At 45.3% G+C, this 27,840-nt stretch overlaps 1 long non-coding RNA gene across 1 annotated transcript in view; it reads right to left on the bottom strand.

Annotated features, from left to right (window-relative positions):
* Positions 1 to 7,109: 7,109 nt before the first annotated feature.
* Positions 7,110 to 27,840, bottom strand: part of LOC138359597 (uncharacterized) — an 87,014-nt gene continuing 66,283 nt past the window's right edge. The window contains exon 3 of the long non-coding RNA XR_011225968.1: positions 7,110 to 7,149. This is a non-coding gene — a long non-coding RNA (uncharacterized lncRNA). The remainder of the gene's footprint in view (positions 7,150 to 27,840) is intronic.

Here is a 27,840-nt window from a genome sequence, read left to right as displayed (position 1 = left end):
GGGTGTCAAAATCTGCTTGAAGAGTCCTTCAAACTTTATCATTTTTTTTTTTTTTTTTTACTTTGGGTATACTTTTGTTAGTCATGGTAATATTGACATACATATATGGTTACTATGAAAGCATATAGTTAGTTAACTTTAAAGTCTTTATGGGTATAAAGACGAGCGAGACATGTTCCGTGCGATATTGGAATCTATGCGATATAGAAATATTCCAGAACTGCGGCAAGTGTTTAAGGAGTCATTATAATTATAATTATTTATATTCTTCCTTTCTTATACAGTTTTGCACATTTAATGAATGGTTAATGACTTGGGCTTTTTTGTTGCAAGTATGACAATGACAGTTATGCAGTTTTTAAATTATCTTTTTCTGGACTGCTCCCCACAGTAGCTTCCTGTAGTATAAGGCATAGGTACTAGAGAGACTCAGAAAAAAGTGGCAGGACCCTGGACTAGCATATGCCTACCAGAAACCAGAACTTTTAGTGAGGTGGGGAGCATGTTAGGAGTCGATTGAACTACAACTGAGGAGACTCGCTCAGAAAGTAACATGTGAAACAAAACAAACCGCTGCTTTTTGCAAATAGTATAAAATAAGAAATAAAGTCCAACATGATATATGTCTAGCAATGTATAGTAGCATGTAAAACGAGCCCTGCACCAACTCGCTCAACCACCAGCAGGTGTCTCGGCCAGCTACCCAGCTCGTGAGAGTGGTACTACCATAAGAAGCAAAGACCATGATGGGACCAAACAATATGTGTATACAAATAAGTAGTGTTGACATTCCATCAAACCTTGAGTAATGCTCATGGCTTTTCTTTATTTTGATTATTTCTATTGATTCATGATTGTGTATAAAAGCCACCCACGTTGATTGTTCTCTAGCTTGTTATTTAGCTGTCTGCTTTTGTTCAGGGTTAACTTCCTTGATACCAACTTGCATTTTACTTGTTCTCCTCGTTGCCTTGCTGCTTTGGGTTCCTTCTGTATGGGCCAGTTACCTTTGAACATGGACATGAATTATCATGGGGAAAGCGTCAAGCCATTACGACTATAAAGCACTTGGAAGGGGTCTGGATAAGGATTTGGGATGGGACGGGGGGAAAGGAATGGTGCCCAACCACTTAGACGGACGGTCGGGAGCGAGACCGTCGCTCTACCATCCAGCCCAAGTGGTTGGGCTAGACGGTAGAGCGACAGTCCTGCCTTTAAGCCAACACCATTTTCAGGTAGTGCTTGGGACTTTGTTATCAAGTAAGGCCTGTTGATGAAGAGTAGAAATTAGCTATGTGCTACACCTGATCCTGACATGTTGGAAGCCTTACGTTACTGCCTGGATCATGCTTGGGTTGAGTTAAATAAATTTTTCTTTTCTGTTACTCCTCACACCTTTCACCATCATCTTGATGGGGTTAGGTGCTTGGTTCGACAGCAATGCCCTCTTGTTCCTGACACATCTCTTGCTGTATAGTTTGATCAGAACACCCAGTTCCTGTGCGGCCAGGAGGATTGTTTACCTTATTTAGGTTGGCTAGTGGTGGATCCTCCACTCACTTTTAAGCCAGACTTTGCTACTTGGAGATTTTTTTAATAAATTTTAATGTTTTTGGACACACAATCTGGAGATGTTCGAGGTACATCTTACTGGTTCAAGGTACTCCAATCTACGTATCTGGAGTTTCTGATGAGGTGACTGACCTCTCGGTTTCCCACCTGCATCTTTCATCCAGGCAGCAGTATGAGGTCTCCTTTTATTCTTTCTGCCTTTTTTTGCTAAATAGGCTTCATCTTTATCTCTTCATTGTTTTTCATCTTTTGGTTCTGGTAGACCTATCCTTTGTTGCTCACCATCTTCTGCCAAATACTGTCATATCTCGTCATTTGACCTTGGTAGAGCCGTTTTTGTTGGTTTTATTGTTGATACTTCCTTGGTGCCATTTTGTGAGTTTTCATGCATTTCTTACATCCAGCCTGCTCTTTCTCCTGAGCCATCTCACTTCTGTATTGGTGTTCTTTCATCTCCTCGGTTCTCAATTGCTCTTTTGTTCCATGATACCTTTTTCAAGGCTTTCAGTTGTATGGTTGGGAATCTTTATGTTCTTCTCGGAAGCGGGAGTTTGCAACTAAGAAGCCACTGTTCATCCCTCCAGAAAATCAACACTGAATGTAATGAAGCATCTTTTTCTAGAGTAGGGAGGACCTTGGTGACTCCCTGGACCCTTCCTCTCTACCAGGTGCATACATTGCTCTTTTCCTAGGCTTTGGACTGGTCATTGTTGACATTGGGCAGCTCTTGTGGTGCTGCTGCCACCTGGTGGCAGCCAGCAGCAACTAGAAGGGGTGAATGCATGGATAACTACCTAATTACTTGGTGAATCATTTGCAGTTACTTGGTGCTTTATTTAGTTTCTGTTAACTTTACAGTTGTCTGTGTTTGCTTCGCTTCTTTTATAATGGGTATTTCTCTAGTGACTGATCTAGAATCCCTTGCTTCCTGTGCCTCAGTGAAGAGGGGGGCCAGGTTTTAACCTCTGGTTTCCAGTAGGCTATTAAAGACTCATAGGGCTGATATGTGCGTGTTTAGCTATCTCGGTGAGGTTGATAACAGGGAGGCACTTAGGTACCCCTTTTTCCCCCCAAGAAAGTGGTGTTTCATTACATTCAACACTGGTTTTTGTCTTACCCTCATTTTTTGTATCTTGAATGCTTGTTCAGTGCAGCATTTTTGTAGGCTATGGCTTATGGCAGTCACACTAAGTGAGCTTCACATCCCTTCACTGGGTGTATGTTGTTTTGTTCCTTTGATTTTTCATTATCTTCGTGATTATTCTCTTCATTTTTGGTCTAATGCATTTCCAGGGAAAGGAGGAGAGGTCCAACTTTTGGAGGGGTCTTATGCACATTGATGCTTATCTTTTTCAGCTGGGGATGCATCATACACTCTGTGCTGTATCACTGTGCAGTTATACTTACACACTACTCATGTTTCTCAGGTGGACGTTCATTATATTAACCCTTCATCTTTGATTCCTTTCAAGGCTCTGCTCTCCCAGGTCATCTGCAGGATTGTTTGTTTCAGTCAACTGATATTTATCCATGCATTCATGATGAGTGGAAGTATGCTGCTTTGGCAGCTTTCTTTGCTACTGTGTTCATGTCCAATATCCAGGCTTGGATTTTCTGAGCGGTCATGAGGATGTTGGCCACTTATTACCTGTTAGATATTCCTTGTCCACTCTACTTGGCCTCATTTCCTTGAGCCCTAGTCCTTACCATCTTTGTTTTTCTAATTAATTGTTTTCTTTTCCAGGGGTTGTCTAGAAAACATTGTTCCATAATGCATTGAAACTATAATTTCTGGACAGCCCACCGTGGCTCTCAGTTTTGGCCCTGTTGTCCCTTTTCTGTAGGATTTAGGGGGATTCCAGAGAGCTGAAGAGGAAGTTGCATAGCTCGCCAGTAAAGGAGTCGGTCGGCCGAGCGGACAGCACGCTGGACTTGTGATCCTGTGGTCCTGGATCACAATCCCAGGCAACGGCGAGAAACAATGGGCAGAGTTTCTTTCACCCTATGCCCCTGTTACCTAGCAGTAAAATAGGTACCTGGGTGTTAGTGAGCTGTCACGGGCTGCTTCCTGGGGGTGGAGGCCTGGTCAAGGACTGGGCCGCGGGGACACTAAAGCCCCGAAATTATCTCAAGATAACCTCAAGATAAGATAACCCCAGGTGGCCTAGGCTGCCATTTGGTGGCATCAGGTGTATTGGTACCCGGGGGTTGTTTCTTGTTGATATGCCTTGTTTGTTTTACTTGTATAAAGAGCAGTGCTTTGCCTGTAACTTTCTGAGTAGGTCTTATGGGTCATACTCTGTTTTATATCTCTAACGTGCAGACTCCAGTATGGTTTAGAGCAACTATACAGTGATGCATTAGCTTGATAATTTTCTCTGAGTGCATGTTAATTGCTATAAGTGTACACAAGTCAAAGTTACAAGTTATGTGGCAATAGTTTAATTTTGTTTTTGAGTTTGTCTGTGTACAAGTACAGTATTGTACTGTGTACTAGTACAGTATAAAAGTAAAGTACTGTGTGTCAGTGTATAAGTATTACTTGTCAGTGTATATGTACTACTTGTCAATATACAAGTACAGTATTGCTAGTCACTTTACAAGTTGTACTTGACAATATTGTATACAAGTATTGCATATTGGTATATCAATACCAAGTGTGAGTGTACAAGTACTGTATGTCAGTATAAAAGTAGTACATGTGTGTATAAACAGTGGAGCAGCAAAATGGATAAAAAGAACTGAACAAAGCCTTTGATAAAGGAGTTACATTTTGTGGCACCTGTTATGTTTTACAAATATTTCATGTCAATATACATTGTGTCTCAGCATACAAGTTGGCACTGTATAACAGTATACAAGTGCAGTGACGCATACTACTGTACGTAGTTTGTTACGTTAATGCAGTGTTTTTCAACCAGGGTCCCAAGATATTAGGGGTTACACGAGAAATAGTGATAAATAGGATAATTCTAATCAGGTGCAAATGTATTTTTTAATAATTTTTGTCTTTAATTTTTCTTATTTGACTAGTGTGAAGAGTAAAAACAGAAACTGCATTCTTTCACTCGACTATGAAATCTGTGTATTTATCTAACGTATGGCCTGTAATTATTTCAAGGGTATAAAGGTTGAAAAATGCTGCATTATTGATTGCATTGTGTTTTCTGCCCACCTTAAGTGCAGTAGTGGGTAAGCACTCTTTGTGACTATGGCTCAAAAGGCCTGGGGTGAATTTGTGATTCGTATGTCAAAGTATGTTAACACTTTGATGGTCTACCCCCATGCCATGCACCTGACCATAAACGTTTCAGCCCTCTCAAGGCCCTGCGTAGTGACGTGTGAAATATTTATATTCTTATGTTTTCCAAGTTGTCTTTTGGGCTATAAACTACAAATTTGGTATCAAAATGTATGCAAGTGTTCTTAGAGTATACTGTAGATGCAAAGCAAAAAGTACATTGATGACAGCAACATGTAAAGGATCTGGGAGTAATGATATACGACAACTCTAACGTTTAGGGAACATAACCAAGCAAATATAGCGTCACCTAGAAAAATAATAGGATGGATTATGAGAACCTTCAAATCCAGGGATCCCATCACAATTGCTAATATTGTACTATTCAAATCATTTGTGCTGTCCTGCCTTGAGTACTGCTTGGTACTCACTTGCCCCTTCAGAGCAGGAAAGAGCTCTGAAAGTGAGGGAATATAGAGAACATACACAGCATACATAGATATGATAAAGCATCTAAACTATTGGGATTGTCTCAAAGCTCTTAATATGTACTCGCCAGAAAAGAGACGAGAAAGGTACCAAAGGTACATGTATACATGTACATAGAAAATACTAGATGGCCAGTTCACAAATTTGCACAGTAAAACACCATACTGGAGTCAACTATATGGAAGGAAATGCAGAATCGAGCCAGTGAAGAATTAAAGTGTCATAGGCACAATCAGAAAACAGTCTGAATATCAGGTTGTTCAGTAATCTCCCAGCAAGTATAAGAAATACTGCCAAAACTAAATAGGAAGTCTTCAAGAAAAAGCGGGATAGTTTTCTGCAAGAAGTGCTGGACCAACCAGGCTGTAGTGATATGTGGGCCTGAGGACTGCTCCAAGCAATAGCCTGTTGGACCAAGGTCTCAGTTGTATTGGTCTTTCAATACTTTGATTGGTTCTCTAACAAGCTCTGTCCAAACTGTGCTTGTGTATTTTTAGAGCTTCATAATTAAAGTGCAACATGTCTGCTTAACACCTAGATAGGTGTGAAATCCAGTTAACTGGCCATGTGAAGGCTCTGGCACACAAATGGATCCAGCTTTATCCTATTAACATGATTGTACCTTAGTAAATGAACACAGTTCATTGCAAATAATAAACTCATCAAATAAATGAGTTTTTATTTATTTGTTATTTATTATATATACAAGAGTTCTTACATTCTTGTACAGCCACTGGTACGTGTAGCATTTCGGGCATGTCCTTAATCCTATGTTCCCCAGAATACGCCTCTGCGAAATCGTTTAACAACCAGGTACCCAATCACTGTTGGGTAAACAGAGGCTACAGTTAAGGATTGGCATGCAGTCAATCCTCCCCCAGCTAGGATACAAACCCAGGCCAAAGTGCTTGCAAAACTCCAGACGAGCGTCTTACCACTTCACCACGAGACATTGTAATACTTAAATATAACCTTGCCTTGAATCTTACAGAAAAAAAAATTTAAATGTGCAAATGTTACGAGGTTCCTGTGTCTTTCATTTGCAGATTGCAATTTATTTTTTAGAATAAAACACCTTGAATAGGAAATTGCAAGAAATTAAAAATTAATAGGATAGTGTTTAGATATGTGGCATATTAACTATGTTGATAAGAGCTATAACAACACAATGAGTGGAGTTCTAGAGCTAAAGCCTTGTGAAGGGTAGTTTTAAATTGTTGTCAGTATTTTGATACAGTATCTTACAGAATGTTGAAATTGAGGGCACTGATGAATGCATGTGAAATATAAAAAAAGAAGGGGGGAGTGGGACTAATAAGATGAGGGAGGGAAGTTGATCAATAATACTGCAGTAATCAGTTTATTGCAATCACAAATTGATTACAAATACTGAATTATCATTTGTAATTAGCAATGAGGGTAGGCAGGATAAACCCGATAAGAAAAGCTCTAGAACATTTAAAAAGAATGTTGTTTCTGCTCATGTTGGTGCAATATGCACCATCCAAATAGATTTAAAAAAAATTATGAATTGATGACTTATATCAGTATCATTAAATAACGTAATGTAGACTTGAAATCACAGGAGGGTGTAACTTATGATGTGAAGGGTGGGCTTCATATGCTGGAGCACTCTGAAATACCGTATGTCTGCACTCACATGTTTGTGCTGATCTTTATGGGAATATAGTGGTAATTTTCTGCTGCAACTTATAATGTATATTAACCCATCATGGAGTAGGAAAAACTCGAAATTTGTTCTGTGGCATCCGTTGTGAATTTTTTTTTTTTTTAATGTTATTACTTACCTTTACCATACAGTAGAGCAGTCATTTAGGAACAAAACCCTGAAAAAAAAAGAAATTGAATATAAATGGGTGTATTATTGTAAAATGTTTAAAGATTTCAAAGGTGGCTAGCTTGTTGCTCTGCAGGCAAAATTGTTTCAGTATCATTATAGTAACAATATAAATTATAATGCAACCCTATTTTATCTTTTTATGATAGAACAGTGATTTGCAAAACACTTTAAACGTACAGTAATAGAAACATTAACAGTTATAAAACAAGAATTGGATGTGCACAATGAGGTTTACTACTGTACCTTCCCTAATATACTTAGTTATCTGAAGGGTGGGAATTACAATCCTACACATGTAATAACAGTAAGAACACAGTGGAGGTTGTTAAGAATCTCCATAAAACATAAAAAGGGGCACCTCTGCTCGGCATCAAGTCTCACAGGAATAACACTGAATGAAGCAGCAAGAAAAGCATTTGAAGACCAGCATAGATATTTAAGTATCTATCTCGAGGTTTGACCCTCCCGGTGGTTCATACCCAGGGAGCGTCCAATGTCCTGGCGGACAGCCTGTCCTGGTTTGTTCCCCTATCCACGGAATGGACAGTTGACACTGACTCGTTCCGTCGACTGCCGGACGTTCAGGCGCTCAGAGGTGGATCTCTTCGAGGCATCTTTTGGTATATGCGGTGTCCTTCCCCAACTGCGAAGCCGTCGTTGTCGATGTCTTTCTGCTGGACTGGTGGGGTTACCTGTACCTCTTCTTCCCGGTTTGGTTACTTCTCCAGGTCCTGGCTCACTTGGAGACTTACCAGTGGAGAGTAGTCCTGTTGGCCCCTTGGTGGCCAGCCTAGCCTTGGTTTCAGGCGCTGCTTGCTCGGTGGCCGAACCCGAGGGTCTTCCTGCGGCTCAGCCTCTTTCAGCAGATCTGTCCGGTCCGGTACATGGCTGGTTCGATCTTCGCTTCTGATCTTTTTGAGGCGGGTTTATCACCACTTGTAAAGTGATCAGGTGACTTCGCTAGTGGAGCTGCTTCAGCTTGCGTTCGGGGTGGATGTCATTTCTGCTCCATTCCGCAAGCTTTCTCAGGCGTTGTTTCGCCTCCAGTCGAAACTCTCATGAGCCAGGATGGCTCATGCACGCCTGAGCCATCCTGGTCGTTGCTCTCTTTTTTTCTCTTTTCCTCGGTTTGTAGTGGCCTTTTTGTTTCAGGACTGTTTTTCTAAGGATCTTTTCTTGTTGACATTGGCCTCTTGGGGGTCGGGTCGGGGAGCTTCATGCTCTCCGGCGCAGGGGTTTCTGCTCTTTCGGTCCTGGTGGTCGGTTTGTTTGTTTGCAGCTGTCTACTTTTTTTGGTGAAGAATGAGACTGCTGCTTTCCGGAGGGGTCCTTGGGTTGTTGATGCTTGGTTGGTTCAGCCGGAGGTGCATCATGTTTTGTGTCTGGTTGTGGCTCTTCACTGTTACTTGCTCGCCATAGCCTCTGTGGCAGGGGACGTGCTTTGGATTCATCCGGTTTCCCTTTTTCCCTGTTCTAGGGTGCAGGTCTCCCAGGTCGTCTGCAGGATTATTCGGTCCAGCCAGCCTGCGGTCTTTCTCCGTGCCCATGTCATTCGTAAGTTCGCGGCTTTTGGCTGCTGGTTTTGGTAATATGTCCTGGGCTGACATTCGGGCATAGGGTTTTTGGAGGTCGAACAGGGCCCTGGCCGCATGGGACCTCGTTAATGTTCCTGGTCCTTCTCTGACGTGTATAGCCTTAGGTCGCAGGTTGCAGCCAGTTGTCTCGACTTCGAGTTGAGGAGCGAGTGGTGGCTGCTTCCCGAGTAAGTCCCTTGTTTCCTTTATCTTTTTTTAGGTAGCTCCGGTGAGCAAAGGGGCTCTCCACAGAAAACTAGCGTTGAATGTAATAGATCGCCATTTTCTGGGCGAGACCCGGAGTCTTCCGGAATCCCTACCTCCGGTCGGCGGTTTTCATTTTTTTTTTATATTCCACCTCTGAACTAGGGTTGGGTAGCCTGCACGGGAGGTCTGCTCCCTCCCCCCCCTCCAATCCCCCTCCCAGGGAGGAGGGGAGCAGCGTAGACAGCGGCTGTGGCGACGTCATGGTTGGTGCTTTTTATCTAATTGGGGAGTTCTGCTTTCGAGTTGCAATTTTTAACCAGCTGTAGTTTGTTTTGGGATTCCCACCGTTCTGGGTGCCTAACCTGGTAGATGTCACACATAGACTGCTTCCATCAACATGGGGGTGTCTATTAGCCATTGAAATTGAAATAAAGTTTATTGAGGTAAAATACACACAAAGGGATGAGGTAGCTCAAACTATTCTCACCCCGTTCAATACTTCGTTTTTATATATAGACACAATTGCTCCTCGTGCCTCTCTGAGGGGGCCAGGTTCTGGCTCATGGTCCCCGGTAGGCTAGAACTCCATCGATTGACTACTGCCACGGTCTAATATATATACACATCAGCTCGGTATAGCTCTGGGTCTCGCATGGAAAATGGCGTTTCATTGCTTTCAACGCTGGTTTTTAGAATGTCAACGATATGCCATTATTTATGTTTGCATACATCCACCTCCTTTTGATACAAGAAACCTTCAAACCTTGGTACAGTAATAATAAAAGTCAAGCGATGTCGAGTATAATCCAACTCCTCCCCAATGCAATACTTCGTGAAATTTTCTCCATGATGACTGGGTATGTTGTGTTCCCAATTGTTGTTTCCTTAGTTCCTGGCACATGTTTAGCAAGCACTAAGAAACTTGGAATAGATTATGAGACCAGGTAAAGTAATTGCAGAACTCTAGATACTCATTCCAGAGAACCTAGAAAGGATGTGTTCCATATGGGCACCGCAAAACTTAACTGTAAAAGCTAACCAGTCTGTTGCATAAATATGAAAGAAAATTACCAAGCAAATTCCAAGTCCTATGAGAATTGTACACAAGAACAATCTCTTAAAGCTAAAGTGTAAAGAAAACTTCTAATTTCCAGAAGTAAAATTCTATAAATAACAAAGCCTCTTCTCATTCTTGGTGTTCTTTCCTCGTACCTGTAGAATATATGTTGCTTTTTGGCAAACTATTTTTAGCACCGAGCTACTGTATGTAAGAATTTGAAAGCTCTAAAGAAGTCCGTTTTGCTGAATGAAACTTTGCTAATATTAGTATTGGAGATTTTACCAGCTCCCTAACTGGTGATCAAATAGTATTCAAATCTCTTCAGTCCCTTAGAAGGAAAGAAATGTCAACCTCACTGCTGTTATAGTGATGACTCCTCTTCCCCTTAACGCCAGCTCCAACTTGTGATCGATAATATGTTGTCCTCGGCCACTAATCATGGCTTCAAGTTCTCTACAGCTAAGACTTGTGTTTTGACTTATCAGAGGCATGTCGTGCCCCGCTCCCCAGAATACCATTTTTACACTGGAACTTTATTCAATTTTGTGTGTTTTTCGTTTTTTTATTATTATTTGGAGTCTTTTTTTTTTTTTTTTTTTTTTTTTAGCCATATGCATCCCATGGTTGCCAAATTTCAATACTGGCCGCTTCTTATCTCTAGCTTGCAGATTTAAGGCGGTAGAATTTTGCTGGGTTCCCAGCTACATTGGAGTTAATTGTTGACAACCTCTCCCCCCCCCCTAAGGGGGCCATTTCTTCTCCCATTTTTCGAAAAGGGATGATATAATAGTAATAATAATTCACTGTGTCGGGAGACATGAAGCCAGAGTGTATAGATATACGTTAGGCTTTCTATCAACGTATCCCCAACGTATCCCCCCCCCCCTGTCCCTCAGGTCGAATCACTGACCCCGTCCAGGATGCAACCCTACAACAAGCTGACTAACTCCTCCAAGTACCTACTTACTACTAGGTGAGCAGGGTCATTAGGTTAAAGGAAATGTGTCCAACCATTTCTGTCCCGCCTAGGATTCGAACCCGGAATTCTCGATTGTGCGTTGAGCACGAACCCGGCTGTAGTGACCCTCATATTTGGATTACTACCAGTCATTCATTCCAGGATGAATGCGCATTCTTAAAGGTGAGCCTTAACCTTCCTCCTACCATCGTAATAGGTGGTGGTTGCAACCCGTCCTCGTAAAAATACCGTGGCTTACCGCTGGTGCGCGCTATGGCCAAAAATGGACGTAATTTGAAAATTAAATCTGTTCACGAAAGTGATGTACTGTCGCGTTTTCTGTTAAGTCTTCTGGCTTCCTCGGTAAGGTTAGGAGAGGAAACTTTCAATTAATGTTTTTCATGACGTTTTGAACCGTTATAAATTTCTTGCCCTCCTAACCTACCAGAGGACCCTTAACTTGCTGTTTTGGAAAAAAATGCCAAATTTATTTTAATTTTCAATTTTCAAATTACGTCCATTTTCGGCCATACGGGCAAACGGCTAAATTCAGATGTAAATTGTAAGAAGGACCTAATTTTCAGGATGATCTTAAGTATTGCTTTCTTAATGTCTCTCCATGATGCTTATCCCTTGATAATCATTGGCTAATCTGATACCTTTGATATCACTAGCCTCATGTCCTTTCTTCTTCTTTGCGATACGTGCAGTTTGCATGAAGGTGTTTCCTCCCGGTGAGTAATTACCTAAGTGTAGTTACAGGATGAGAGCTACGCTCGTGGTGCACAAGTGGCGGTGATGCGGCACTCACAGTGGCGCATCAGTGCTCATAACTTGGCACAGGTTGAAAGTTACCAAAGTCGTCTGTCTGTATGAGGATAAAGACAAAAATAAACATATGAATGAAAATATTAAATGACTCGGGATGGCAAAGGTGAGGAGTCGTGTTTGTAGCGAGTATAACTCGCTACATGTTGATGTAGCCTCAACCCGTCCTATTAAAAAGAAAGCGCACTACGGTAACAAATTGTCGTACTAGAAAATGGAAGCGGCTCGCGAGTTACGTACTGTCTCGTTTTTTGTTTTGGGTTCTCTGGCTTAGTCTGTTAGGTTAGGAGACACTTTATATTAACAGTTTTTATGACTTGAAACTTTAGGACTTGCTGCCCTCGTAACCTACCAGAAGACGTAAAACTTGCTGTTTTGGGTCAATTTCATTTGGAAAATAAATTTCCATTTTCTAGTACTATGAGCAATTTTTGGCTCATACGAGCGAAAAGCGACGTTATTTGTAAGAGGACGGGTTTAGCAGGAAAGTGTGTGGTTTAGTCAAGACAATGAGTTTGCGAGTTGAAATGTGTTTGGGAGCTAGTCGCAATTCTGATAGGTTAGGGTAGATTAAGGTAGGGTAAGGAATACATTAAGTAACATGGGGTTAGTGTGTATAAGGAATAGGTTAGTTTAAGATGGGTTATGTTGTATGTTGGTTGGATCTTTACGTCTGGGATGAGATTATTTCGGTCTTCTCTGACGTGGCAGTAGAACAGCGTGTTGAATATGTGGGAGTGGTTGGGGGATGTGTGATGGGAGTGTGGTTATACAGTCCAGGTGGCAGGTGGGTGGGAGGTTTGTACCGCTGGGGGTGTGTTACTCTTGGTGGCGGTAGCTGGGCGTTTGTGGCAAGTCAGCCGGGGAGTGACTTGGCTACGGCGTGTTACCTGGTTATTAAGGAGTTTATTCAGCATCACTTCAAACGTCCTTTTATTCTCCTATTGACATCCTGAGTGATGTTTAGTCCTTTTGAATGTCCCCGGACATGGTGGCACCTTCTTTTGGTAATCACATACTTATAATTACTGCTCCGCCTACCTACTTTAAATTAATTCTCCACCTACTAAACTTGCTGCACCTGTTGCGCTCTAATTAAAAAAAATACATTCGAATTCTATGTCGAATCTCATCTTAAAGTTGTGGATGGAGGTGGCTTCCATAACTTCTTCCTTCAGTACATTACACTTGCTGACCACCAGTACATGGTACGACAATTTAATTACATTTCTTCGGATCATTTTTGTTTCCAGTTTCCACTTATGTCTTTTTGTCCTGATTTCTACCACTTTAAAGAGGCTGTCCTCCATTTTTCCAATTCCTCTCAGAATCTTGTATGATTTTGTGGGTGGGTGTGTATTCACCTAGTTGTGCTTGCGAGGGGTTGAGCTCTACTCTTTCGGCCCCGCCTCTCAGCTGTTACTAACTACTATATCCCCCCCCCCCACACACACATCTAGGAAGCAGCCCGTAGCAGCTGTCTAACTACCAGGTACCTATTTACTGCTAGGTAATAGGAGCATCAGGATGGAGGAAACTCTGCCCATTTGTTTTTCCGCCGGCTGCGGGGATCGAACTCTGGTCCCTCTAATTTACCTAATTGTGCTAGCGGGGGTTGAGCTTTGTTTCTTTGGTCCCGCCTCTTAACTGTCAATCAACTGATGTACAGATTCCTGAGCCTACTGGGCTCTATCATATCTACATTTGAAACTGTGTATGGAGTCAGCCTCCACCACATCTCTTCCTAGTGCATTCCATTTATTAACTACTCTGACACTGAAAAAATTCTTTCTAACGTCTCTGTGGCTCATCTGGGTACTAAGTTTTCACCTTTGTCCCCTTGTTCGCGTCCCACCCGTGCTGAAGAGTTTGTCTTTATCCACCCTGTCAATTCCCCTGAGAATTTTGTAGGTGGTTATCATGTCTCCCCTTACTCTTCTGTTTTCCAGGGATGTGAGGTTCAGGTCCTTTAACCTTTCCTCGTAGCTCATACCTCTCAGTTCCGGGACGAGCCTGGTGGCATACCGCTGAATCTCCTCTAACTTTATCTTGTGTTTAACTAGGTATGGACTTGTGAGTGTGTGTGCGTGCGCATGCATGCGCGCGCGATACAATTTCGAATATATTTAATTTGAATGAATGAAGATAATGTATCACTACACAGCGTGTTGTGGTGATACATGTATACAGTAATGGTTGTGTCACCATTATGTTTGTATAATTATTACTTCACACTGAAGTGAATCACCTTGTGTACCGGGAGACCCTGATGGTGTGTACCGGGAGGCCCTGATGGTGTGTACCGGGAGGCCCTGATGGTGTGTACCGGGAGGCCCTGATAGTGTGTACCGGGAGGCCCTGATGGTGTGTACCGGGAGGCCCTGATAGTGGTGTACCGGGAGGCCCTGATGGTGTGTACCGGGAGGCCCTGATGGTGTGTACCGGGAGGCCCTGATGGTGTGTACCGGGAGGCTCTGATAGTGTGTACCGGGAGGCTCTGATGGTGTGTACCGGGAGGCCCTGATGGTGTGTACCGGGAGGCCCTGATGGTGTGTACCGGGAGGCTCTGATGGTGTGTACCGGGAGGCCCTGATGGTGTGTACCGGGAGGCCCTGATGGTGTGTACCGGGAGGCTCTGATGGTGTGTACCGGGAGGCCCTGATGGTGTGTACCGGGAGGCCCTGATGGTGTGTACCGGGAGGCCCTGATGGTGTGTACCGGGAGGCTCTGATGGTGTGTACCGGGAGGCTCTGATGGTGTGTACCGGGAGGCCCTGATGGTGTGTACCGGGAGGCTCTGATGGTGTGTACCGGGAGGCTCTGATGGTGTGTACCGGGAGGCCCTGATGGTGTGTACCGGGAGGCTCTGATGGTGTGTACCGGGAGGCTCTGATGGTGTGTACCGGGAGGCCCTGATGGTGTGTACCGGGAGACCCTGATAGTGTGTACCGGGAGGCCCTGATGGTGTGTACCGGGAGACCCTGATAGTGTGTACCGGGAGGCCCTGATGGTGTTTACCGGGAGACCCTGATAGTGTGTACCGGGAGACCCTGATATTGGTGTACCGGGAGGCCCTGATGGTGTGTACCGGGAGACCCTGATAGTGGTGTACCGGGAGACCCCTGATAGTGGTGTACCGGGAGGCCCTGATGGTGTGTACCGGGAGACCCTGATAGTGGTGTACCGGGAGACCCCTGATAGTGGTGTACCGGGAGGCCCTGATGGTGTGTACCGGGAGGCCCAGATAGTGTGTACCACAAGACTGAATCTATATCCGGAAACCTTTTTTTATTTTGTAAATAAAACAAGGAATTCATTAGAGGCGTTTTATTCCCCCACTCCTTACATAGACACATTGGTGCGTGTTGTAGAGTTGTGAGAGCACTCTGGCCCTGTTGTGTCAATCACAACACTTAAACTCTGGTTGTTAGTTGACTGGATGACAAACAGTGGGTTTAACTGGTCACTCTTCGACGAGCGCGTTCGAGTGAAATTGTGTTCATTCTACAGTACGGCGACCAAATCTTAAGTGTATAATCTAAACGGCGCTTCACAAGAGTGTGATACAGCTGAAGAATGTCACTAGTGCTACACTGTAGTGATTTATTATACATTGCAGTCAAAGGCTCACTTCTCCCTTATGTTTTTGTACATTCACAGGAAGGGTATGGGGTCCACTATGACTCATAGGATGGGTATGGGGTCCACTATGACTCATAGGATGGGTATGGGGTACACTATGACTCACAGGATGGGTATGGGGTCCACTATGACTCACGGGATGGGTATGGGGTCCACTACCACTCATAGGAAGGGTATGGGGTCCACAATGACTCACAGGAAGGGTATGGGATCCATTACGACTCACAGGATGGATATGGGGTCCACTATGACTCACAGGAAGGGTATGGGGTCCACTACATTAAATTAATATAATAATACGGGCGTTTCTAATTACGATTATAACTCTTGCATAAACTCTATGGTGGCATTTTAGCAGAAACTTCTGTAATTTGTGGCATGGAGGAATATTGTAATGTAATTACATTATATACTGCAAGTAATTGTAACAGTTGATGTTAAGAGTTGGGTTGTACAGAGGTGTGACCACGATGTAGGGATACGCCTACCTTGAGGTGCTTCCGGGGCTTAACGTCTCCGCGGCCCGGTCGTCGACCAGGCCTCCTGGTTGCTGGGACAGACCAAGCTGTGTGCACATTTGATGAGGCCTGCCATGTGCAACATGACCTACACACTCACTAGGGCGTCCCTCAGGGCCAAGTAACTACATGCAAGCCCCCACCCCCCTCTACCACTACCTGCAGAGTTACTACACATTTGTGACGGTGTGAAAGCATATTACGGCTCCAATAATAGTCTACTTGTAAACTGGCAACTGAACCTTTGTGTAATCGCCTAATTAGGGATTACACTACACCGAACTCCAGGATCACCTGGGCTTGAGCTTCGGTTCTTTGGTCCCGCTTCTCAACCGTCAATCAACTGACTTACTGATTCATGAGCCCATTGGGCTCTATCATATATACTTGTGAAACGGTGTATATAGTTATGATAAAGCTCAATATGCTCAGGAACCTGTACAGCAGTTGTTTAAGTGTTGAGAAGCGGGACCCAAGAGCCGAAGCTTAACCCCCGCAAGCACAACTAGGTCAGTACACGTGCACATTGCTTGTTTCACGGGGTTCTGCAAAAGCCAATTAACATTTGCTGTTTAATTTACAACATAATTACACCCATAGTTAAATACGAGCATAATCACCTTATTGTAATTACTTCCTGTGACAAGAGACCATTAAAATATTTTACAATAATAATACAACAAAATACAAAACTTGCATATTATATATATATATATATATATATATATATATATATATATATATATATATATATATATATATATATATATATATTAATTAAGATAACAGTTGTAATACATCATACATAATTACGTTTTATCATCAGCCATTGTAGACTCATTACGTCTGTGATAATTAACACAGTTCTGACGTTGCCTGGGAGCCCTTGTCTGAGACGGGGGGGGGGGGGGAGGGGGGAGTGGGGGAGTGTGCGCATCTAATCAGCAACACACAATGTCTTCACAACAACGGGGCTACAGCTATAAGAACACTCTCTGTAGCAGCCAGGTGGTGGGGTGGCGCCACTTCCCGGAGGGGTCACCCAAGAACGGGACCAAAGAGCCAGAGCTCAACCCCCCCCCCCCAACCACAACTAGGTGAGTACTCCTTAACCAGTCTTCAGGGAGGAGGTTCAAGTTCAAGTATGTTTATTGAGATAAGCAAGAAATACATCTCAAAGGGATAGAGTAGCTTAGGCTATTTCTACCCCCCTGGGGAGGAGGTGCCATGGGGGTAATAACTTAAAAACCATTATGTAATTAGTGCTTTTATCTACCCCTATATGCATCGTTAGATTAGGTTAAGATTAGGTTAGGTTAGGCTAGGTTTGGATTACGTTAGGTTAGCTTGAGTTAAGTTTAGGTTAGGTTAGGTTAGTTTTCGCTGTTTGGCTATATGAATATGGTGTATTATTCCCAAATATGTGAAACGTGAAATTAAAAAAACTATTTGAGTATCCTATAGAAATTCCTTTACAAAAAATCTTTAGACCGTTTCAAAGAAAACGAATTAAGCATAGACTTTTTATATTTGAACCCATCGCTTTATGCAGACGACGAGTCACAATAACGTGGCTGAAGATATGACCCAACAACACACCACAACACGATGACACGACCATGTTTCGGTCCGTCCTGGACCAATATCAATCGACGTGATAATGGTCCAGCACGGACCGAAACGTCGTCGTCTCATCATCTTCTGATGTGTGGTCTTGTCATCCCAGTGATTTATAATATAATAAGGTTAGAACTAGAGAATATTCTCCGTTTAGAACAAAGATTCACTTGCCAGATTTCAAACAGACTATCATTGGAACTGTAATATGCTTTCAGACAATCACAAATATCTAGATAATTATCCAAGTGGCTTGGGGGGGGGGGGGCAACTATAAGCAGAAAGCGCCAAGCCATTCCGACTATATAGCACTGGGAAGGGATCAGGATAAGGATTTGGGATGGGACGAAAAGAAAGGAATGGTGCCCAACCACTTGGACGGTCAGGGATTGAACGCCGACTTGCATGAAGCGAGATCGTCGCTCTACCGTCCAGCCCAAGTGGTTGGGGTGGATGTGAGTCTGGTTCTAATCACGTTACCCTTGAGAACTGTCTCCGCTCTCAGTGAACATACACAGAGAGGCTGTGGTACACATCTTTGGTGTAAAATAACAAACCAGAGGGTTATCTTGAGATGATTTCGGGCCTTTAGTGTCCCCGCGGTCCGGTGCTCGACCAGGCCTCCACCCCCAGGAAGCAGCCCGTGACAGCTGACTAACACCCAGGTACCTATTTACTGCTAGGTAACAGTAGTTTAAGGGGTTTATAGTTCCATAACAAATAGTTGTAAGTTTTAAAACTAAGTAAAACTAAAACTAAGTAAATGTTTACAAAGGTATACTTAGTAAAGTTTTACTAAGGTGAACTATGACATGTTTTATGACTGAGCAGACAGCAGCTTTTTAAACTTAATTTTCTGCATCTGCCTTTAATGTAGACAACTTAAGTAATCTGTCATTACAAAAAAATAATAATGATCGTCTCGATGAATTCTATCACTTAATATTTTAAGAAGTAAATAAATAGCAAATCCCGTATAATATATATATATATATATATATATATATATATATATATATATATATATATATATATATATATATATATGCGAACAAGCCTGAATGGTCCCCAGGACATATGCAACTGAAAACTCACACCCCAGAAGTGACTCGAACCCATACTCCCAGAAGCAACGCAACTGGTATGTACAAGACGCCTTAATCCACTTGACCATCACGACCGGACATAATGAGGTGATAGCCGAGGCTATATGAACCACCCCACCGCCGGCACTCGGATAGTTATCTTAGGCATAGCATTTTACCAAATCACCTCATTCTTTGGGGCACACGTGAGGAACACAAATGCGAACAAGCCTGAATGGTCCCCAGGACATATGCAACTGAAAACTCACACCCCAGAAGTGACTCGAACCCAATTGCGAACCAGTTGCGTTGCTTCTGGGAGTATGGGTTCGAGTCACTTCTGGGGTGTGAGTTTTCAGTTGCATATGTCCTGGGGACCATTCAGGCTTGTTCGCATTTGTGTTCCTCACGTGTGCCCCAAAGAATGAGGTGATTTGGTAAAATGCTATGCCCAAGATAACTATCCGAGTGCCGGCGGTGGGGTGGTTCATATAGCCTCGGCTATCACCTCATTATGTCCGGTCGTGATGGTCAAGTGGATTAAGGCGTCTTGTACATACCAGTTGCGTTGCTTCTGGGAGTATGGGTTCGAGTCACTTCTGGGGTGTGAGTTTTCAGTTGCATATGTCCTGGGGACCATTCAGGCTTGTTCGCATTTGTGTTCCTCACGTGTGCCCCAAAGAATGAGGTGATTTGGTAAAATGCTATGCCCAAGATAACTATCCGAGTGCCGGCGGTGGGGTGGTTCATATAGCCTCGGCTATCACCTCATTATGTCCGGTCGTGATGGTCAAGTGGATTAAGGCGTCTTGTACATACCAGTTGCGTTGCTTCTGGGAGTATGGGTTCGAGTCACTTCTGGGGTGTGAGTTTTCAGTTGATATATATATATATATATATATATATATATATATATCACTCCCAAGGTCGAACTCACTCCCCCGAATATAACCCTACAAATTACTCAACTCCCGAGTACTTATTCACAGCTAAGCGAACAGAGGTACAAGATGAAAGAAAACGTGCAAGACCCTGTCTGCCTTAAGGCGGAAATAGAACCCGTAAACCCCGGGTTGTGAGCCAAGGAATTAGTAGTCTACCACCGCGCTAGAGGACCCAGACAGCAGGAGAGTAGTCGAGGCTCCCGCGCACTACAGAAGCTGCGTCATCAGTGGCAGATAATGCAGGTAGACGCTGCTAATGGCAGCTGCTTTGATGTCTACGTCTGGCAGTCATGTTATATTGGCGCCACACAATGTCTAGGCCCCGCCCACCACCGCGCTTCCCTGCCACCCGTACGACGACAATGTTATATCCAGTAAAACGGTATAACATTGTATCGTATAATAATATTAATAATAATATTGGATAGAATGACATAATATAATTATTTTTTTTAAACAATGTCCTGCTGTAAAGTAAGGTGATAAAGAAAAAACACAAAGCCTGTACGACTAATGCACTTGGAAACTTTATTTACCTGAATTTACCTGAGGGACAAATATCTCTAGCGTTGCCTTAGTTGTTACGGCTTCAGCTGACAGTCTGGTCCACGGGTATATTTCACCAGGACTGACAAGCTTCTCCTGTTCTCTGTCCTACACTATGGCGACTTGTCTTCGAAGCTGTTGTCCTCGAAGCTGTTGTCCTCGAAGCTGTTGTCCTCGAAGCTGTTGTCCTCGAAGCTGTTGTCCTCGAAGCTGATATCCTCGAAGCTGTTGTCCTCGAAGCTGTTGTCCTCGAAGCTGTTGTCTTACTAGACAAGTAGAAACAGTTGATTGACAGTTGAGAGGCGGGCCGAAAGAGCAGAGCTCAACCCCCGCAAGCACAACTAAGTACACACAGGAGCAGACACGGCAGCACCTCAGACATACACACGCACCTTATGCCAACATTAAGGCATCCGGATGTGCAGGTAAAGCCGTTAATGAGATCATATAGCGGAGGGAGCCCAGGTGTGCCAGGGCCAGACAGGTGCTCACAGGACTCACCTGTGCTGCTGCTGCTGCTGCCTCAAGTGTTCAGGCTCATGACCTAATAATATAATTATCTTTATTAGTCTTGTTATTGAAAATTATCGTCGGAGGCGTTGATACGTCGACGGCCTTGTTGTTGTAGTTGTTCCTCTTGTTGCTGTTGCTACTGTTGTTGCTGTTGCTACTGTTGTTGCTGTTGCTACTGTTGCTGTTGCTACTGTTGCTGTTGCTACTGTTGTTGCTGTTGCTATTGCAACAGTAACAGTCTTGAGGGACCATCAAAGCAAAGGTGGAAGCAAAGTTTGAGGAGACTAAGACCCATTATCTACACCTTGGAGACATAAGCCATCACAAAACACCACTACCCAGAAGCAAGAATAATTATTAGTTTGTGTAATTAGTCCCTCACACCTCACGGGCCAGTGTTTACACTCATTAGTCTTGCAAGGGAGCAATATCATGGCTCATTATATGCACAAATAGTATAATGCTTTATGATACTTTACACTGTTTTCTAACTGCCGTTCTTCATCATTAGTGATGACTACTGGTGATATTTTCTTGTGCCGTGGTTATCTTGAGGTTATCTTGAGATGATTTCGGGGCTTTTTAGTGTCCCCGCGGCCCGGTCCTCGACCAGGCCTCCACCCCCCAGGAAGCAGCTCGTGACAGCTGACTAACACCCAGGTACCTATTTTTACTGCTAGGTAACAGGGGCATAGGGTGAAAGAAACTGCCCATTGTTTCTCGCCGGCGCCTGGGATCGATCCCAGGACCACAGGATCACAAGTCCAGGGTGCTGTCCGCTCGGCCGACCGGCTCCCCCTGTTATGTGTTTGTTATGTGGTTCTAGAATGCTGAAGGTGGAAAATGAATAATAGTTTATGTATTGTGTCGAATTACGTAGCGAAATGACACAGTTAAAATGTTTACTTTATTGTTTGTTAATGATTTATATATGTGTCATATCGGGTATATTTGTATGGAGTTAATGGAACACTTGTCATTCTGTTTGTTGCTGTTGGCATATTGCATCATCACTCACTATAATATTTATGGTAATAATTATGGTTCACAGTATAGGTAAAGGTCCCTGGCCAGCAGGGGTCCACAGGTGTCCCTGGCCAGCACGGGTCTACAGGTGCCCCTGGCTAGCTCGGGTCTACAGGTGCCCCTGGCCAGCACGGGTCCACAGGTGCCCCTGGCCAGCACGGGTCTACAGGTGCCCTTGGCCAGCACGGGTCCACAGGTGCCCCTGGCCAGCACGGGTCCACAGGTGTCCCTGGCCAGCAGGGGTCCACAGGTGTCCCTGGCCAGCACGAGTCCACAGGTGCCCCTGGCCAGCAGGGGTCCACAGGTGTCCCTGGCCAGCAGAGGTCCACAGGTGTCCCTGGCCAGCAGGGGTCCACAGGTGCCCCTGGCCAGCACGGGTCCACAGGTGCCCCTGGCCAGCACGGGTCCACAGGTGCCCTTGGCCAGCAGGGGTCCACAGGTGCCCCTGGCCAGCACGGGTCCACAGGTGTCCCTGGCCAGCAGGGGTCCACAGGTGTCCCTGGCCAGCAGGGGTCCACAGGTGTCCCTGGCCAGCACGAGTCCACAGGTGCCCCTGGCCAGCACGAGTCCACAGGTGCCCCTGGCCAGCAGGGGTCCACAGGTGTCCCTGGCCAGCAGGGGTCCACAGGTGTCCCTGGCCCACAGGTGTCCCTGGCCAGCACGAGTCCACAGGTGCCCCTGGCCAGCACGAGTCCACAGGTGCCCCTGGCCAGCAGGGGTCCACAGGTGTCCCTGGCCAGCAGGGGTCCACAGGTGTCCCTGGCCAGCAGGGGTCCACAGGTGTCCCTGGCCAGCAGGGGTCCACAGGTGTCCCTGGCCAGCAGGGGTCCACAGGTGTCCCTGGCCAGCAGGGGTCCACAGGTGTCCCTGGCCAGCAGGGGTCTACAGGTGCCCCTGGCCAGCACGAGTCCACAGGTGTCCCTGGCCAGCAGGGGTCCACAGGTGTCCCTGGCCAGCAGGGGTCCACAGGTGTCCCTGGCCAGCAGGGGTCCACAGGTGCCCCTGGCCAGCAGGGGTCCACAGGTGTCCCTGGCCAGCAGGGGTCCACAGGTGTCCCTGGCCAGCAGGGGTCCACAGGTGCCCCTGGCCAGCTAGGGAACAGAATCACCTGGCCGCAGCCAGAGTCGCAAAGCAGATTCCCAAAATCCTATAAGAAATGGAACTGCCGCAAGTGAATGCATTCTGTGGGACATCAAGACTGCCATTGAGCACGCACACACGCACTCACGCACGCACGCACACACACACACACACACACCCACACACACACACCCCTCTTGGGGGCCTCGTAGCCTGGTGGATAGCGCGCAGGATTCGTAATTCTGTGGCGCGGGTTCGATTCCCGCACGAGGCAGAAACAAATGGGCAAAGTTTCTTTCACCCTAAGTGCCCCTGTTACCTAGCAGTAAATAGGTACCTGGGAGTTAGTCAGCTGTCACGGGCTGCTTCCTGGGGGGGGGGGTGTGTGGTGTGGGGAGAAAAAAAAAGAAAAAAAAAAAAAAAAAAGTAGTTAGTAAACAGTTGATTGACAGTTGAGAGGCGGGCCGAAAGAGCAAAGCTCAACCCCCGCAAAAACACAACTAGTAAACACACACACACACACACCCACCCACCCACACACACACACACACACACACACACACACACACACACACACACACACACACGCACACGCACACACGTTCAAAAATAAAAGTTCAAAGGTTTGCCACCAGACTAGTACCCGAGCTGAGAGGTATGAGCTACGAGGAGAGACTACGGGAATTAAACCTCACGTCGCTAGAAGACAGAAGAGTTAGGGGGGATATGATCACCACATACAAGATTCTCAGAGGAATTGATAGGGTAGATAAAGACGAGCTATTTAACACCAGGGGCACAGGTGGAAACCGAGTGCCCAAATGAGCCACAGAGATATTAGAAAGAATTTTTTTAGTGTCAGAGTGGTTGACAAATGGAATGCATTAGGAAGTGATGTGGTGGAGGCTGACTCCATACACAGTTTCAAGTGTAGATATGATAGAGCCCAATAGTCTCAGGAATCTGTACACAAGTTAATTGACAGTTGAGAGGCGGGACCAAAGAGCCAGAGCTCAACCCCCGAAAGCACAAATAGGTGACTATCCAGATGGTAGCCTATATCCAGCCTATCACAATACGGCAATGAAATGAAGGCTAGGTTGACTGCACCTTCCTAGACTGTCAAGAAGCATACTCGTACGCCCTGCAGTTACTCAACAAGTGGAATGCAATGACAAAAAAAAGTTGTGGAAGGCACCTCTTTCCACAACATTAATACAACATTCGACAAAGAATTCGAACGCAAGTTGAATTATAAGGCAAGAGTTACAAGGGCAGTAGGAGGGGCGCCGGGAGCTACACGTCACTCCTCCGTGGTCACTGATAGGTGAGTACTCCCCCCCCCCCTCCGGCCACATGCCGTAAGCCTCTCCTCTCCCACAGAAGGTTCCATCCTTCAGTATGTGCGAGAGGATGAAAGGACTATCACGGTGCGATACAATGGTACACCTTCCGCCCACCACCGTCACTTTACACCCACCACACCACCACCACCCACCACACCACCACCACCCACCACACCACCACACCACCACCATACCACCACACCACCACACCACCACACAACCATCCACCACACCACCACCCACCACACCACCACCACCCACCACACCACCACACCACCACCATACCACCACACCACCACACCACCACACAACCATCCACCACACCACCACCCACCACACCACCACCACCCACCACACCACCACACCACCACCACCCACCACACCACCACACCACCACCACACCACCACCCACCACACCACCACCACCCACCACACCACCACACCACCACCATACCACCACACCACCACACCACCACACAACCATCCACCACACCACCACCCACCACACCACCACCACCCACCACACCACCACACCACCACCATACCACCACACCACCACACCACCACACAACCATCCACCACACCACCACCCACCACACCATCACACAACCACCATACCACCACACCACCACCCACCACACAACCATCCACCACACCACCACCCACCACACCACCACACCACCACCACACCACCACCATACCACCACACAACCATCCACTACACCACCACCCACCACACCACCACCCACCACACCACCACCACACCACCACACAACCATCCACCACACCACCACCCACAACACCATCACACAACCATCCACTACACCACCACCCACAACACCATCACACAACCATCCACTACACCACCACCCACAACACCACCACACCACCACCCACCACACCACCACAACACCACCACACAACCATCCACCACACCACCACCCACAACACCATCACACAACCATCCACTACACCACCACCACACCACCACCCACCACACCACCACACCACCACACAACCATACCGTTATTGCCTGGGATCGCACACGAAGACGTAATTGAATCTAACGACCCAATGAAACCCGCCTCATTCCCTTTACCTCCGTCATTACTTACTAGGAAGCTTACCCACGTCTCCTTGATTACTTACTAGGAAGCTTACTCACTCACTCATCCGCTCGCTGAGTCAAACCCGTTGTGGGGTCCCATAGTCAGGGCGTGACCTGAGTCAAGAGACTGCTATACATTTCCCTTAGTTAATAATAATTTTGCAACAAGGAGGAAATATTAAAATTATAACGGAACAAAAATGGTTTGCTATGGTTCCTTTCACCTAATGCCACTGTTCACCTAGCAGAAAATAGGCATCCGGGAGCTAGGCAACTGTTATTGGGAGGCAAGTCTACTATACCTTTATACATCTTTTCTATACATTATGTATAGTAGAATTCTGGGGAGGATGAGTAGCTGGAGCTTGAGGGGGTTCTAACCTACGTCCGAGAGGATCCCTCGCCCCCCCCCCCCAAATGAACTATCAGGGGAAAGCGCCAAGTCATTACGACTATATAGCACTTGGAAGGGGTCAGGATAAGGATTAGGGATGGGACGGAGGAAACGAATAGTGCCCAACCACTTGGACGCTCGGGGATTGAACGCCGACTTACATGAAGCGAGACCGTCGCTCTACCGTCCACCCCAAGTGGTTGGACCGAGAGGATCCCAGACGCGCCTTAACCTGTACATCTTCCCTCACTCATGGCGGCTTTGTTCATAATTATCGAACAGTTTATAAGCTACGCAGCATTACCAAGTTGCTTATAACAATAATAACCTTGCTATGTGAAGTTTTGAACTCTGAAACTGTTTAATAAATGTAAGGAAAGCTGCCATCCTTGAGGAAGGATGCACAGGTTTCGTAAGTACAGTACGTGATCACTCCTGACCAAGGAGGAGTCTCAAGCAGGAAGGGAAACTCAAATGAGGATCAAAAGTCAAACAATCAAACATAACAAACAATTAGAAATCCACGGATAGTCTCAGGTATCAAAAATGATGCAAAATAATTACAAAAATACAACTCATAAATATACCTTTGGGCGTGAGTGCGTGCGTGCGTGCGTGTCCATAACACTCGCACACTTATTTATTTAAAAATCACAATCAAATTATGATAACTAAGGCACAAGAGCAGATTAATATTCAAATTGCATCCTGGTGATCTATGCAATTATTCAGTATTATAACAATCCGTCAAAAGATTAATTAAAAAATCTTATTCATCATTATTAAATTTCGGTAAACAAAAAATACACATCGTTTGATGAGCTGCGTCACAGGTGTGTTTCCCCGCGTAATTACTTTCCTTGCGGGAGGTGTTTCTCTCACCTGAGGTAGGGAACCTCACTGTTTCTCTCACCTGAGGGAGGGAACCTCACTGTTTCTCTCACCTGAGGCAGGGACCCTCAGTGTTTCTCTCACCTGAGGCAGGGAACCTCAGTGTTTCTCTCACCTGAGGGAGGGAACCTCAGTGTTTCTCTCACCTGAGGCAGGGAACCCTCAGTGCCTCACTGGGCCTTCTAATTACGTATAACACCATGAAGGAACTATAGGACCCGTCCTCGCGTATAGCGATATAGCGGTAACGAAGCCTAATGCTGGTTATTGACACCTAATTCTGGGTAACGAAGCCTAGTACACAGTAACGAGACCTGATGCTGTTATTGAAACCTATAATTGGGTTTCTGTACTGAGGGATGTTTATTAGTTAACAAAGCCCCAGTTAACATAGTGCGGATGTTACTTAGTTAACATTATCCCACAGCTATGTTTATAAAACATCACCCAACAGCGATGTTTACTAGTTAACATTACGCAGTAGTGATGTTTACTAGTTAACATCACCCAGGAGCGATGCTTACTAGTTAACATCACCCAGGAGCGATGCTTACTAGTTAACATCACCCAGGAGCGATGCTTACTAGTTAACATCACCCAGGAGCGTTGTTTACTAGTTAACATCACCCAGGAGCGATGCTTACTAGTTAACATCACCCAGGAGCGATGTTTACTAGTTAATATCAGCCTTATGGCACACAGTCTAGATGTACAAGACTCCTGTAGCGTCCTTTTCGACACGCGAATTAAAAAAATGGTCAGTTTCCGCTAAATTTGAGAGGAGGAATTGGAAGACATGACGCAAATCAATTGTTAGTACAAAGTTCAGCTGAAGCGTGTAACACTATCGTCCATTTAACACAGATAATACTATACATTGTTTCCTTTCCCTGAACCCTCCAAGTTACCGACCCTTTCCCCTCCCCTCATTCTTCTACCCTTTTCACCCCTATCTACCCTATCGCCCCTATACTTGTTATATATATTACGCCTCATCTCCCCCCCCCCTCCTATCCAACACCTTTTAATTCCCCTTTTCACTATCGTGGGTGTCAAGCCGTGCCCCTCTCTCAGACCATCATATCACTCTCCCCCCGTCCGCCCATACATAACCATGTCAAGGGGAGACAATAGCTGAGTGTTCAACAGTATATGGCCACCAGATTAGCCATTCAAGGGGAAAGAAGGGGAGTGAAGTGGGAGATAGGCAAAGTAAGGGGAAGGAAGAGGGGGAATGGAAGGGGGGGGGGTAGGATCATGGGGAGAGAATCATAGAGAGGAGAGGACAATTACCGAAGTTAATTGAATATTTTGTTGTTCATAAATATACAAGGGGCTAAC

This window comes from Procambarus clarkii, chromosome 92 (assembly GCF_040958095.1).
Source record: "Procambarus clarkii isolate CNS0578487 chromosome 92, FALCON_Pclarkii_2.0, whole genome shotgun sequence".
Taxonomy (NCBI): Eukaryota; Metazoa; Arthropoda; class Malacostraca; order Decapoda; family Cambaridae; genus Procambarus; species Procambarus clarkii.
Note: the sequence above shows the minus strand (reverse complement) of the source record. Positions and strands in the feature narration are given on the sequence as shown.